At 42.1% G+C, this 15,906-nt stretch overlaps 1 protein-coding gene across 7 annotated transcripts in view; it reads left to right on the top strand.

The window, feature by feature from the left end:
• The first annotated feature begins 13,222 nt into the window (after positions 1-13,222).
• YEATS2 (YEATS domain containing 2) overlaps positions 13,223-15,906 on the top strand; it is a 92,324-nt gene continuing 89,640 nt past the window's right edge. For 4 of the 7 annotated variants that reach the window (XM_074367043.1, XM_074367037.1, XM_074367027.1 and 1 more), the window contains exon 1: positions 13,223-13,420. The gene's annotated coding sequence lies outside the window, so the exon portion shown is untranslated. Of the gene's footprint in view, positions 13,421-13,480; positions 13,613-15,906 lie in introns of those variants that run through there. The other 3 variants (XM_074367019.1, XM_074367017.1, XM_074367006.1) reach the window with 2 other exon arrangements.

Below are 15,906 nucleotides of genomic sequence, written 5' to 3'. Positions count from 1 at the left end.
AAAGTGCTAAAGAGGAATCAGTGCAAAAAGTCAAGGCTTTGAATATTCGTTTCTTTTTATTTAGAGAAAAATGTGACAAAGGGAGGCATCTTGTCCAAATGGAAAGAGGAAAGAGGATTTTAAATGATAGTTACTTGTTTAACACACATACTCCATTCTACTGAGATTTGGTGAATGACACTAGAGATAGTAAGGAATTCACTGTCTGCAAGTAGGTAAACAGAAGAGGTAAAACAAAAGAGAAAGCAGCCTTTCTAGCATAGTGTGACAGCTATGGAAAAGGGCCTGCCTGAACTCCAGTCACAGGGAGTACAGTTGACTAAATAATGCCCCGCTGCTGGCTTTGCTATGCACTTGCATTTGCGCTAAGCCACACCTCCCACCAGCTACTTTCAGCCAATGACTTGTAGCAGGGATACTGAGGCACACTTCTTCCTAAGAGAGAGGTCTCTTCTGATGGTGGATTTGGGCTCCAGGACTTTCCTTCTGCTTTGTCCAACCTTCATGAGACTATGTGGCAACGTAAGATGCTTCTATCCAACCTTCTTTCCCTCTCTTCTTCACTTGCTTTTGGGATCCACTGGTTCTCCCAGGCTTCTCTCTCCCTCCCTCCATGTTTTCCCTCATAGGCATTTTCTTGCATGTTTTTATTAAAAATTCTTGCACATTTGATCTCATCTTGGTGTCTGCTTTTCAGAGGACACAGGACTAAAATACATAGCAATTAAAAAAAAAATCCCTTGGAAATCATTGCCTTAATGATAAAGCTAGCACTGTGGTGCCATCCACTTAAATTGATTTTCTGAAAAATCTTAGTTGTTACACTTAGGCTAGGCTTGGTGGCAACATAATGTGAAAGTAAGTTTGAAGTCAGAATTGTGTTCAAATGCCAGCTTTAACATTTACTGCTTGTTTGTCTTTGGGCAAGATAATTCAACCCTTCTGGGCTCCAGTTTCCCCTCTTCCTACTTAGGCTTGTTTGTGAGGATTACATTAGAATGTAAAAGCACGTAATGTCCCAGCAAGCAGCCCTTCCCTGATTTTTACCTATTTCCTCACTTGAACGAAAGCTTCTGGAGGGCAGGGCTTGCCTTTTAGATTAGTTCCACAGCACCTTACCCAGTGTCTGGCAGCAATTAGAGAGAAAAGACCAAAGCTCAATAATTGGCAATGGGGCTTAATCAGGAATGGTAGTTATTAACAGCTGAGAGATTCATTCATTTATGTATTTATTTATTTATTTGACAAACATTGGAGTTCTTAATGTGGATCAGACAGAATATTTCCTCTGGGACTGCAGTAATGAATGTGAAAGTCCCTGTCCTCAAAGTTTACAGACTGATGGGAGAAGCAGACATATGAACAGATAAATTCTATATAGTATGATAGAGGAAGTTAGAGGATTCCAGGTACCGAGAATGGTGCAAATGGGAATAAGGAATCACCGCTTTCTAGAGTAAAGAGATTGTATGCTTTCTTCTTTCCAATTGCTGTCAAGCACTGGATAAGGTGCTGTGGGATCTAATCTAATAAGACAGGCCCTGCCCTCCAGAGTTTTCTGTCCAGTGAGGAAATACATAGCAATCAGGGAAGGGCTGCTTACTGAGACATAGGAATAACATTACACTAAGGTCCTAGTTTGTTGGAGAAGTAAAAAAAATTTCTACTTCTCAACCTGTGGTTTCTGGATACCTACCATTCATAAGATTGTTTATCAGCAGATTTGACATATGACTCATAGTCTTGCTCTTTAAATTTGATTTCTGCCATTATCCTGGGTCATTTAAGCATATAGGACCCATCCCTTTGCTCTAACCTCACATTGTTTTGACCTCTAGTCAACAGACCCTCACTCCCACTCACTCCAACACACAAGGCCATTCCTCAGATCATTTCATCATCCAGAATTACTCTTCCAATGAAACCTTAAACTCTAAAGCCCTCCTTTCCTTCCACCTCTCTCATTCTATGACTTTCCTTGTGAGCTCACCCAGATCTCCAGTCTTCTAACATCTCTTCATGCAGGCCCCTGGGGTACCCGTTATCCCTTCCCAGCCTGCATTCCATCATTGCAGTGTCACTCCAACACTCTCACCAGCACTCAAGATTTGCTCACCTTTTGATCTCCCATTTCACTTACTCTCCTACTGCATCCATGTTTATCAGCCCAATTATTGGCCCTCTCTGCTCCTCTCCCAAGTTATTGAGCACAGGTAGAGAAAATCAATTAGCTGCAAATTTGTACCTCTAAAATTCTGTCATCTCCAACTTCAGCTGGGCAAGATATTCTCAGCCAGGCTTTATTCAGTGTGAACCTGCTCTCATCTTTTTCCTATCTCTATACCAGCTAATTCACCACTCTCCTGCAGCACTCCACTATCTTCTCTTTTGTTCTCAGCAGTTGATCTTCCTTTCTTTTCAAAGAATTGAAAGACACGCAGTAGAATCTCCACTCCTATACTATCCTCTCTCTTCAGGGTTTAGGTGCCCCTCCCCCATCTGAACTCTGAATCCCATTCATCCAGTGTCTTAAGGACTTCCTTCTCTCTCCTTCTCTGATTTTCAACCTCTCTTCCTATGAGCGCTTTCCTGAAGCATTTAAGCATACTCTAGCCTCTCCCATCTTTAAAATCCTTTCTGCAGCCCCAAGTTCCTTTCTAACTCTACCTTCTTTTTAAGTCTCTCCTTTGCCTCACTTCTTAATACACCACAATTGGCCTCACATACTCACAGCACTACGGAAATCACACTTGCCAAGAGCTCTATTACATGTTCGTTGCTAAATTAAGTCGTTTTCTTATTTAACAAGTTTAATGCTCCTTGATGATATTGTTCTATCCTGGCTATCATCACACTTTTCAGTTTACTTCTCTTTCATGGGCCCTTTCTCCACCTTGGCCCTAAATTCTCAATCATCAGGCTTTCTTCTTACCCTGTAGATAATTATCCTAGGTAATTTTATCCAGTGCTATGGTTCCAGTATATTTGATGACTCCTAAATCTAAATGTTTAGACTAGGTTCTTATATCCAAATGACTTCCAGAAATGTCTGTATGAGTCCTTAATATGGGACTACTAAAACCTGAAACTCAAAAACCTCTTTATCCAAAAATATTTATCTTGTATTTTCTTTTCTGGTTAATAGCAACAAAACTGGCTACTTATCAAAGCCAGAAATCTAGGAGTAATTTTTTCCTGTTATTTATTGAATACCTACCTTGTGCAAGGAAATCTTCCTCTTTATATTGTTGTCTATCCATTTATCTTCCCATCCTCCCTACCAGTGCCTTAGTTCACACCTTCATCAGCTCTGATATTGAAGAGCCTTCTAAATGGTTTGCCCAAGATCAAAGTTCTTTGTTGGCATATGATTGAAACAACTCTGTGTGAACAGGGAATTTATTGGAAGATAGCAGAGGCTCACAGAGTTGATGAGTGAGACAAGTGTCATACCTGGAAAACAGGCAGAAACTGAGGCAGCTCCAGAGAGCCAGGGAACAGGACACATACAATGATCTTTAAGCAGTGTGAATGAAAAATACTACAAATCATATCAGTAAGCAAAGAATGCTGAAGCTATCAAGTTATCAGCCCCTGCCCGCCACCTTCCACAGTGAAAACAAGCAGGCAGCCCAGCCTCAGCAGCCTGAAGGGACTCAGAATGAGAAAGGACAGGGTACTGGACCTAGATAGCTAGGTGCTTGTCAAAGGAATGATTTCAATGAGCCCAAATGTTTCCTCCCTCCCATATGTAGAAAAATGCTAAATTCTTTAACTTAAAATGTCTGGTTTTCTTCAGTAAATAAGTAATCTTTTAATGTTCCGACTACCTGGTCTTTGTTGTAAAACTCATATATCCTGGCTCTTTCCCTACCTCTTCGGAGCGGTCCCTCAGAGCGATCTGGGATGCTGTCATCCTGGGTTCAAAGGGGTTCGAATCCTCAGAAATGTCTGTCAAATAAACCATAACTCTCAACTTTTAGACTGTGCATTTATTTTAGTAGACAGCAGAAATAACCTGGATAGAACATCCCTATGCATCCACCATGCTAATAAATTTATTTTTACCTCACTTACTCCTTGATTGAAATTGCCAGTGGAAACAATTAGCCGACACTAGTTCACGTCGCTGACTGGCTGCTAAGGGCCAGGGAGATGGAGATAGAGGGAAAGTGAGAGAAAGGGAGACATCTGAATTCCTTAGGGAGAGGAAGGCTTTGCTTCTTGCCAAAATAAATACAATATGGAATTCCCCAAATCTTGGATGGGGTGGGGGGCGAGGAGGAATGCTTCATGGACTTACCCACCTCTTTGTTTTGGCTTCCTTCTCTTGGAATATAGCCTGGCCTCCAGCCATCTGCCCTACATTCTCTGAAAGAGATAGGGTTCATTTCCTCAGGGGAGCTTCCATGATCATTCTCTTCCCATCCCAGTCTGAGTTAGATGGCACTTGTGTGCCCTCATTGCCTCCTTTATGTACCTCTGTGAGAGAACTTTTCAGTTTACTTGACTTTTTATCTTTCTCTCCCAGATTATGGACTCTTCAAAATCAGGAACCATCTCTTATTTGATGAGGTCCAAGAATCTAGTCAAAAATCCAATCCAGGGGAGAGGACCAGCCTGGGTAAGATGACTTTGTAGGTAGTTTTGATAAACCCAAGTTCACTAGGAAGTGAAAGGAGAGAGAAAATTGTTAGAGGGCCAATGACAAAAGGCCTATTTTGAATTTGCCTAGAACTGAAAAATCTCATCAATATGTGTTAAAGTAGTTTTAATGATTTCTTGGCATTTACATAACAGTGACTTTCTCTGACCTTATCATTAGGTTTTGGGTTTCTGTCTAAATTTAGGTTCAGTAGTAACCCTCTCCTTGCTTCTGAGTCCAGATCAAATGCTACCTCATTTATGAATCCTTTCCTGATTCCCCAAATGGATTTATTTTTTACTCCTCGAGGGCAAAGACCAGGTCTGTCTTGTTAACCTAACTCTATCCCCAGGACCTGGCAAAGTGCCTGGCACAGATTAAGTAATGAAATATATTTGACTGATAATCACTGTGGGCAGAAGGGGTATGTTGAAAAATAGACAAATAGGGAAATTATAAGGCCTCCAAAGTTCTTTCGTGATCCCTGGTTTGGTTCTCACCTACTGCTTCTCTCTTGTTATGCTAATTGGAAGCCCCAAAGGATTGTTACCTAATCTTTTATTCCTGACTTACTCTGCTACTGCTATCCCTAACCCCAACCTGTACCCACATCTGCAATGATCCCATTTTTAATCAAAATAACATAAATTATTTCCAGAATAGTGCTGTGAAGAGTTCCATGGGCCCGCACTTCAGCAAAACAATTGTAATTGGCGAAAATTATTTTTAAAAACAACATTTAAAGTCTCTAGAAATTCTCCTAAGTGTGTAAATAAGAAACATTTATTCAAGAAAATCTACTGAAACTTAGTAAGAACAGATAGAGTGTATAGCACTTAAGCCACTTCACAGTTTCTACCTCACTCTCCCCATCCCAACTCAACATGACAGAAGCTACACTCGAAGTGGGTGTGGTCAAGAAGGTAGGGCTCCTGCTCACCTGGCCCCAGGCAAGGATATTTCCAAGGGAAAGGCAGGCCACCAGCATTTCTCATCCCCCACCGTTCCAGGTTCCCTAGGCTAATTTCCAGGTGAGTATCGCTGAGAGGTGGAGGCACCCTTCCTCCAGCTAGCTCCACTGGTGTGGCAGAGGTTCCACACCAAAAAAGGCAAGTCGAGCAGACCAGAGGCTACCACCTCAGCACAGCACCCTGCTTGTAAAGCTGACTGACTTTATTTCAGAGTGTGAGGATGTTCAAGCCTAAGGGAGCTCCTGAGAACAGTAGTAGTAGACAGTTAACAGGAGGCTGGTAGCTCCAAGAGATCAACAGACGACATCACAGGCCAGCTAGTTTACCAGTGAGAACCAGGGAAAGAAACAGCTAAGAAAATGCCTCCTGGGATCAGAATAAATCTAAGACTGGCCTCAAAAACCAACCCTGCAAAGGAGTCAAAATGAAAATGAACTTCATGTAAATTAAAAACTTCTGTGCTTCAGAGGATACCACTGAGAAACTGAGAAGACAATCCACAGAATGAGAGAAAATATTTACAAGTCATATTATTTGATAAGGAACTTGTATCTAGAATATACAATGTACTAGTTTCCCAAGACTGCCATTAACAAAGTATCACAGACTGGGTGGTGGCTTGAACAACAGAAATGTATTGCCTCACAGTTTAGGAGGATAGATGTGTGAGATCAAGATCGGCAAGGCTGATTTCTTCTGGGGACTGAGAGGAAGAAAATGTTCCATGTTGCTCATCTAGCTTCTGGTATTTTCTGTTTATCTCTGGCATCCATTAGCTTCTGCTACATCAACCCTGTTTTCTGCCTTCATCTTCACATGATGTTCTACTTATGTGCATGTCTCTCTATGTCCGAGTTTTCCCCTTTCTATAAGGACAGCCACCATATTGGATTAGGGCCCACCCTAAAACCTCATTTTAACTTGGTTACATCTGTAAAGACCTTATCTCCAAATAAAGTCACATTCTGAGGTATCAAGGGCTAGGATTCCAACAAATATTTTGGAGGAGACATAATTTAACCCATAACATATAGAGAACTCTTACCACTCAATAAACTAAAAAACCCAATTTAAAAATGGTCAAGTGGGGGGAGGGTATAGTTCAATTTGTAGATTGCATGCTTAGCATGCATAAGGTCCTTAGTTTAATCCCCAGTACCTCCATTAAGTAAATAAATAAATAAACCTAATTACCGCCCTCAAAAAAAAAAAAAAGGCAAAAGATCTGAGTAGACATTTCTCCAAAGAAGATATGCAAATGACCAGTAAGCAAAGTTGCTCAATATCATTTGTTATCAGGGAAATGCAGATCAAAACCATAATGAGATACCACTTCATACCCACTAGAATGACTATAATAAAAAAGACACGATTTGTTTGTTTGTTTGGTTGGTTGGTTTAAACAAATTGAATTTTTTTAAAAAGACAGATAATAACATGCTGGCAAGGATGTGGGAAAAATGGAATCCTCATACACTGCTGCTGAGTATTTAAAAAAGTACAACTGTTTTGGAAAACAGTCTGTTAGTTCCTCAAAAAGTCAAACATAGAGTTACCATATAACCCAGCTCCTAGGGGTATACCTAAGAGAAATGAAAACATGTGTCCACACAAAAACTTATACATCAATGTTTATAACAGCATTATTTGTAATAGCCAAAAGGTGTGTCTCAAGTGTCTACCAACTGATGAATGGGTAAGTAAAAAGGGACATTTTATCCAGCAATCAAAAAGGAACGGAGCACTGATACATGCTACAACATGGCTGAATTTTAAAGACATTATGCTAAGTGAAAGACGCCAGTCACAAAAGGCCACCTATTGTACAATTCCATTAATATGAAATACCCAGAATAGGCAAATCTATAGAGACAGAGGTTGACTGGTGGTTGCCTAGAGACGGAGGATCTAGTGGAAAAGGAGAGTGACTGCTGATGGACATGTGCTTTGTTCTGGGGCGATGAAAAGTTTTAAAATTGACTGTGATGATGATTGCACATTCTGTGAATACGCTAAAAACCATTGAATTGTACACTTTGAATGAGTTAATTATATGATATATGAATTATATCTCAATAAAGCTGTTATATTTTTAAAATTCATGTAAACTCCTTCAAAAGGCCCATCCTTAAACAAGGTTCTACTGTATAGCACAGGAACTATATTCAATAGCTTATAATAACCTATAATGGAAAAGAATCTGAAAATATATATATGTATGTATGCATAATTGGATCACTTTGCTGCACAGCTGAAACTAACACACTGTAAAGCAACTATACTTCAATTTTTTTTCAAAAAAGCCTCATCCTACCTAAAGCTGCTATTAGAACTGGAGTTGACAGTGAGAAAGAACAAAGGTTCTTCCTTGTTTTCAGTCTGGTGTTCATTCCTGAGGTCTAGAGACAATAGGACTTTGCCCTGCTCAGCATCTTACGTGGACAGGGAGGCACACTTACGGATAGATAATTACAGTGCTATGTGTGAAGACCTGTAATAAGCAGACAATGGGTACAGTAAGCAGAGCAAGCACAGATTTTTGAAGCCAGATGGACCTGGGTTTCAACCCCAGCTCTGTTACTACCAGCCACCATTTCCTTTTTTATAAATTGTAGACAATCATAATAAGCCTTGGGACTGCTGAAGGAATTAAAGGAAATACTGTAATCAGAGTGGCTATCACAATACATAGCTCAAGACCCTGCACAGCAATGCTTCTCACACTTCAGTTGGCATAGGAATCACCTGAGGGTCCTGTTAAGTTGCAGATTCTGATTCAGTGGGTCTGGGTGGAGACTGAACGTCTGCATTTCTAACAAGCTCCCAAGTGATGGCCCTAGTGTTGGTTGAGGTCCATCACTTAAGTAGCAAGACCAAAAAGTACCCTATGTATGAAGTGCAAAAGGAGTGTAGAGGAGGAAGCATGAGTTAATTCTTCAGAAGGGAAAGGCTGGAGCTGGACTTTCCCTGAAGTACTGGTGGGGAGTTGGCCAGGAATAAGAAGGGGGACGTACATTCCAGGCAGGTGGAAAAGAGTGAGTCAGGACCTTGACATAAGAGTGGAAGGTGACTTCAGAAATAACTTAAGGTATGTGGTGAGCAGCAGCCAGAAACTGGGAAGGTCAGTTGTAAACTATCTTAAACCTGACGTTAATAAGTTTTAACTTTAGCCCAGGCCACTGGTTCTCAAAATGCGGTCCCTGCTCAGCATCATCCGCAAACTTGTTAGGAATGCACACTTTAGGGCCCAGCCCAGACTTACTGAATCAGAAACTCTGGAGGAGGGGCCCAATAATCTGTATTTAAACAGTCCTTCGGGTAATGTGGATGCACAGTAAAATTTCAATCACTGGAGAATCACTGGTCCTAGGTAATGGGGGCAGGGCATTGGGTGGTGTTTTAAATAGTAGAGCAAGGTGATCAGATGTGTGTTGTAGAAAGTTGATCCCAGCAGTTGAGATGCACTAGAGGGGGAGAGTAGGAAGGCAGCACCACCAATTAGGAGGCAATGGCCGGAGTCCAGGTGAAAGAGGATGGGCACCTGGACCAGAGCAACAGCTGAGGGAATAAGAGGGAGGGAGATGACCTAAGAAGAATTTAGGAGGTGGATTCAGTAACACCTGGTGACTAAGGATTCAGTAACACCCGGTGACTAATTGGATGTGACCTGTGAGGGTAAATAAGGGGTGGAAGATTTCAAAGTTTCTATCTCAGATGACTGAGTGGATGGTGAAACCACTAACCAAAATAGATAAGAAAGGAGAAAAATAAGCCTTGAATGAGGGGGGGAAAAGAATGAATTTCATCATGGATAGGCTGAATTTGCTTCAGGGCATTTTAAGGGGAAGTGTCTTAAAGGCACTTGAAAATAATGGTCCAGATTCAGGATGAAGGCCCAAGTTCATAGTCTAGATTTGGAATTTATTGGTGTGTAAGGGGTAGCTGAAGCTATGCACAAGGAGAAAATTATTCAAGAAATGAGAAGAGACCAAGGACAGAAGCGACAGAAACCTCAGTATTCAGGCATAGGCCAAGAAAGAGGACCTGGGGGAGAGACTGAGAAAGAACTAACAGAGGAGTTGAAGAAGATAAGGAAAGAAATACACCGAAGAACTCTTGGGTGTCATATAGGAATGTGGTTGGCTGCAAATACCAGAAAGCCTGGCTACAAGTTGTTTAGACAAATGATATTTTTCTTACAGGCAAGCTGGCAGTCCAGGCCTGGCACCATCCTCACAGACCCAGGCTCCTGCTTTCTTTCTGCCCATTTTTAAGGTGTTGGCTTGAAGGTTGGTTGAAGGATGGCTGCCGTACCTTCAGGCATCACATCCAAATTCAAGGCAGGAAGAAGGGGACAAAAGGACCAAGGCAGGGCCAGCTACATCTCTTCCCTTTCTTTGGGAGTCTCTCTTTTTATTCATTGAACTTGTGATTTCATCTTTTTGCCTAAAACTTAGTCACACTGTAATAAAAAAGAACAAATCTGACTCCATACTAGGTCTGTTCCTTTGGCTTTAACCCTGTGCTCTGTTTCCTGGGCTTAGTTGTGCTGGTTCTGCACCTTTGGTAAAGGAATGCTGCCTACAGTTTGAAATATATGGGATAGCCTATTCTCAAGGCTTTGAATTTTAAGGGTATTAACAGTTTTCCATTCAGATAAAGATAAAAAGTTGCAGAATAGAAAATAGCATTTATTTTGTTGGAGGTTTACAGGGACAACATGACCTGACCCACACGAACAAAGGATTCCAACCATAAGACCATACCCTTTCCCCTTTTAGTATAAAAGGAGCCTGAATTCTGACTTGGGACATCTCCAGGACATCAGTCTGCCATCTTCTCAGTCTGCCGGCTTTCCGAATACAGTCATTATTCCTGGTCCCAATACCTTGTATTCCAATTTATTGGCCTGTCGTGTGGCGAGCAGAATGAGTTTGGACTTGGTAACAACATGGTCACTCCTGGCTGCAAGGGAGGGTAGGAAACTTGAGTGTTTAACTTTCTAGCTTCTATAGAAGAAGGAAAGGGAGAAAGAGTTAGGAATGGATGTGAAGTCTGCCAAGCTGTTGTGAATGCCACATCTAAAAGGAGAGAGTTAGTTACAAGGAGAGAGATGCAGTGACAAAGCAAGGGGAGGAGAGACACAGCTTCTTAGTTCTATGCTGTCGCATAAATTTTTTTGCACAAAATATAAATGTCAACATTGTACAAGCGGTACACGATTGAGTACAAAAAACCAAAAAAAGTTCCCAGCTATCATTTCCCCATTATGATTTGTTTTAAACTTTGAAACAGATTGCCTGTATTTTAGGTCATGAAGATCCAAACTCATTCTATACATATTATCTGACTACTCGGATTCTCAACTTGGTCTTGTCTATAGTGAACAGAATACAAGCAGCACAGAAAATTCCCTGACAGTTTCTCCTCCTTTTGTTCCTTCTGTTCCTTTTGTAATGTGAAAAATTCTTCTCTAGGCACATTTATGACTCTTCTGACGTGATGTACTGTTCAGCTGGGGAGGAACACCAAACCTAGATGAGTTTACTCTGAACATATGAAGAAGGCATTTTGTAAGCATAGAAGGAGAAACATAATGGCCACACAAAGTACAAGAGTTTGGAGATGTTTGGAGAATAAAAGTTATGCACAAGGTATGTATGCCTCACTGCCAAAGTGAATTTATAGAAGATTGTTCTTCCCAATTAAAATCCCCTGTTCACTTGCATTGGAAGAATCCGAGATCTGATTGCAGGGGCACCATCCCACTGTCTGCCATGGGTGCACCATTGTGAAGTCCAAATAAGACTTCTAATGTCAGGGATAGTACTCCGAGAAGTAATTGATTTTTGAAACCTGACATATATGGAGCATTATTTGTTTAGGCTTAGTCTAGGCCACCAGAGGCATCATTATATTTGGAAATGAGGGCTGTTTACGGTCAGGTCAGGATTATCTATACCTCTTGACTAAGGGCATTCAAGGGGCATTTCTGGAACACTTGGCTGTAAAATAGGAACCCAGGGGAAGATCATGATAAAAGCTAGCAGAGGAGAATACAAGTAAATACCATCAAGAAAATTAAAGGATATAAAAAATTCTGTTGACAAATAAATAAGCTCAACATGTGTCATTATTTATTTTTCATAATAGAGAGGTGTAGTGTGCATAAGACCAATTTAAAAGTAATAAACAAAAATATCTCAGTATTGTGTTAAAACTTGATCTAGAAGTTTAAGTAGAATAACTTTTGTACATTCCCCTTTTTACGTTGTCTAGATCCACCACAATCAAATCATACTCCAGCTGAAATTTTATATGTACTTTACCTTACCTTTACAAGTATTTTTCAGGTATTTTTTAGCCTATGCCCAGAGATAACTTTTTTAAACAACTTTATTGAGACACACACTTTTGCTGTGCACATTCCTGTACAATTCTGTGTAGATATATGCTTTCATTTCTCTTGGGTATTTGCCTAGGAGTGTAACTCCCCTATTCCCCAAATTTGTATTCACAGGGGCTTCACAATCCACATGGAAGGATGGGGTCCGATAAGATCTGCAAGGGTGTGATTTGGTTTTTGCCAAAATTCAGATAGGCCAACTAGACTGTCGGTTTCTTGCTTGGATCTGGTGGGGGACAGTCATCTGCAAATTGTAGACACCCAGCAGCACTATCTCAGATTCCTCTTTCTCCCTAATGCTGCTGTCTGCTCCTGAGCCCTGGTCAATGTAAGACTTCTGCCAGAATCAGGCAGCCTTCCAAGTTGGGCCAGGGGAAGTGGGCTTCTGGTCTCCTCCACACTTAGCTGGATATTTCTAAGCCCCTGTCTCAGGGTTAGACCCCCAAAGCAGGAGAATACAGATATACTCATGGTGACCATTTACCCTACCTCTTTGTCCATGAAATTTATTTTTATCTCCCTAGTTCCTATTCTCATTTTGGGTCTTAGTTTAAGGCTCAATGGGGCCTTTCCTGCTCTTTCAGATTAGAGTGACAGTTTATTTCAGAAGGGCAGGAACTGTTCTGTTCATTTCCAATCCTCATTATCTAACATAGTGCTGGGCGCACAGTGCCAGGACACAGAATAGAAACACAATAAAAATTTGTTGGGCAAATATTGTTAATCTGTCTTTACCCCTAATAGACTTTATGATCAGGAGGCCAAGGGTGACAAATTATAAATCCCTCTATTCCCTTGTCACGCAGGGCTTTCTAGTAAGTTCTTGGCCTTACTGTTTGTTTATTTATTCAACAAATATTTGTTCCAGCTTGGTCCAAGATAACATATACAAATATCATAGCTACTGTTGTTATTGCTGTGGAAGCTTCATAAATGCCAATCAATATTCTGTGTGACTTGAGGGGGAACTCATCATCTTCCTCTAAGGAGTAAAATTATATACGTACGATCGCGTCTTTAGCGGACCGGCGCCCCTCCCCTCCAGGCAGCGCAGCAGTGCAGGGCACTGAGGGCGGGGGTGAGAGGCTGGGCTACCCCAACCCCGCCCGGGCTCCGGCCCCGCCCACAACCATGCGAGCTCCGCCCCCGGAACCGCGAGCGCGCCGCCGCCGCCGCCGCCGTCGCTGGCGCCGCGCGCTCCCCGCCCCGCCCCTATTGGTGACGTGCGGACCAAACGGGCCGGTCGGGCGCTGCTGAGCCGTGCTCTTCCGCGGGCTCCGGGGTCGCTGGGGCCTCCTGGCGCGGCGGCTTCGCCGGGCTTGGACAGCTCCCACCCCTCCCCCGTGCCCTCTCGCGGCACCTGGCGGGCCTGCGCTTCAGCAGGAGACCGGAGAGAGGGTGAGTGTTGGCGGCAGCGGGATGGGACCGCCGGGAGCGCGCGCCGCTCTCCCGGGCATTGTCTGGGCGGGGGCGGCGCGGGCACGTGCGCGCCCCTCCCCCATCGCGGCGGCCGCGCCGGCCCCCAGGCTGAGGGGAGGGAGGGAGCGGGTGACGAGAGGAGAGGTTCCGGAGGAGGAGGCTGGGTCCGCGGTGAGTGTGTGTGGCGGGGGAGTCTCCGAAGCGGGAACCCGGAATTTGGGTGTGTGGGGTGTCCTTTTCTAAGGGTCACCGCGCTCTCTGAGGAGATGGTGGTCCCTTGAGCCCCAGTGGCTGGAGCTTTCAGAATGTTAAACCTGGTGGCCGGTGATGGGATTGGAGACGAGATTTCGCCCCAGCACCAGCAAGTAGTAGATCCATCAGCAAGAATCCTGGAATCTCCCTCCAACCTGTCGCCTTCCCAACCGTCTCCCTCCACCGTGAAGGATGAGTAGGATTTAGGAAGGTTGGAGGCTGTTCCAGGAATGGTGCCCGAGTTAAAGCACCAGAGGTGTGAGACAGTGCAGGGTTGGAGTGGAAAGCTTGGGAAAATGAGTACTTGGAAGAAAAACTGCTTTGGTAGGTTGTGGCCAGATTGCAGAGGACAATGAGGTCTATAGCAAACCTTTTTTTTTTCTATTATGAATGTAATTATGTTAAAAAAACAGAAAGCGGAGAAAAATATCACCAGTAATTCTACAGCCCTGACACATCATTCTTAGAGTTTTGATGTTTGCTCGTATTTTCTTCTGAGCCTATAACAGTTACAGAGTTTTAAGTACAATTGTCCATTCACTTTTCTTGTTAACATGTAAAAATGCAATGTAGTATATTCAGCAGTACAATTTCGTCTTTCTTAATAAGCAAGTAGCAGGTATTTATCATAGAAAAATGTAAAAATACAAGAAAACGAGGAAAAGTACGCATAGTTTTACTGTCTAGAGGTATTATCATTGAGTGTATATTTTTGGTTGTGTGTGTTCTTTCAAAAATAGGAGCAGGTGAGGCCCTTTTTAGGAATTTAGTTTTTATGAGAAACCTTTGAAGGTTTTAAGAAGGCAAGTCGCATAATTTGCTGCACAGAGGAAGAGGGCAAGAGTGGAAGCTGGGAGGTCAGTTAGTTTACAGTACTCTGGAGTAGGTCTGTGGTTGTGGAGATGGAGAAGAGTAGAAAAATTAACAGGTATTTTGGAGGTAGACTGAACAAGACTTGGAAATGGATTGGTGAGGGAAAGGGAGAACTTTTTCCTTTTTGATCCTTGTTTTGAGCAACTAGGAGTAGATGGTGGCATTCAGTGAGAATGGAAGAGAGAAATTTGAGTTGGGAGAAATCACGAGTTCTGTTTTGGGTGTATTAAATTTGAAGTGTATATTGGATACAAAAATCGGTATGTTGAGGCAATTGGTTGTACAGGTTTGGAGCTCCTAGAAGAGAGAGCCTAGAGCTGGAGATAAAATTTGGGGAATATTCAGTATACAGATGATACTCAAAGTTATAGGACTACATGAGATCACTTGGGGAAAAAGTATACATAGAGAAGTGAAAACTGGAGACTCAGACATTCCAATGCTTGGAGGTCTTGCAGAGTAAGAAGATTGAGCACAGGACAGAAGAAACAGTGAGGTAGGAGGAAAAGCAGGAGACTGGTGGTATAGAAGTCATGAGAGAGAAGTTTCTAGATGGTGGAGACTTGGTCTGTCAGTGCTTCTGAGTTGTTTAGTGAGATGCTCAATTGGATCTGGCAATGCTGAAGTTATTAGTTTGGTCTTTCGTATTATTATCCAGAGTTCTAGAATCAGGAGGTGGAAACAAATCATGAGGAAGTGAAGACAATGAGTATGAGTTAGAAACAGCGCCCCTGAATTAGAAACAGGTGCCCTTGTTCAAGACACCTTATTTTCATCTTCCTCCAAACTAAATTTGATAATGAAAAATGATGTCTTGTTTCATTCCTTGATCACCGGTATGTGTGAACATTTTTTCACATTTATTGGCCATTTGTGAATTTCTGTTCCTGTCCTCTGTGCATATTTTCATTTGTGTTTGTCATTTTTCTAACTGATTGATTTTCTAATTGTCAAGAGTTCTCTAGATACTAAAAATATATAGCCTGATATAAAGCTTACAGAATTTTCCCCCTTATGTGTCCTCCCCCTCACCTCTGTTCTCTGGAATAGATACTCTAGAAGGAAGGACATGGTTAATAATAGAAAAACCATACTTACCACTTAACTCCTTTATGTACTTTTTTTTTTCAATTGTAGTAAAATACACATAACATGAAATTTACCACTGTAACCATTTTTAAATGTACAGTTCAGTGGTATTAAATACATTCATTATGTTGTGCAACCATCACCATCATCTCCACAACCGTTTTCATTTTGTAAAACTGAAACTTTATACCCATTAAGCAATAACCTTCATTTCCTCCTTACCCCCAGCTCGGGACAGTCACCATTTCTAC

The sequence above is a fragment of the Camelus bactrianus genome, chromosome 1 (genome assembly GCF_048773025.1).
Source record: "Camelus bactrianus isolate YW-2024 breed Bactrian camel chromosome 1, ASM4877302v1, whole genome shotgun sequence".
In the NCBI taxonomy this organism is placed as follows: domain Eukaryota; kingdom Metazoa; phylum Chordata; class Mammalia; order Artiodactyla; family Camelidae; genus Camelus; species Camelus bactrianus.
Note: the sequence above shows the minus strand (reverse complement) of the source record. Positions and strands in the feature narration are given on the sequence as shown.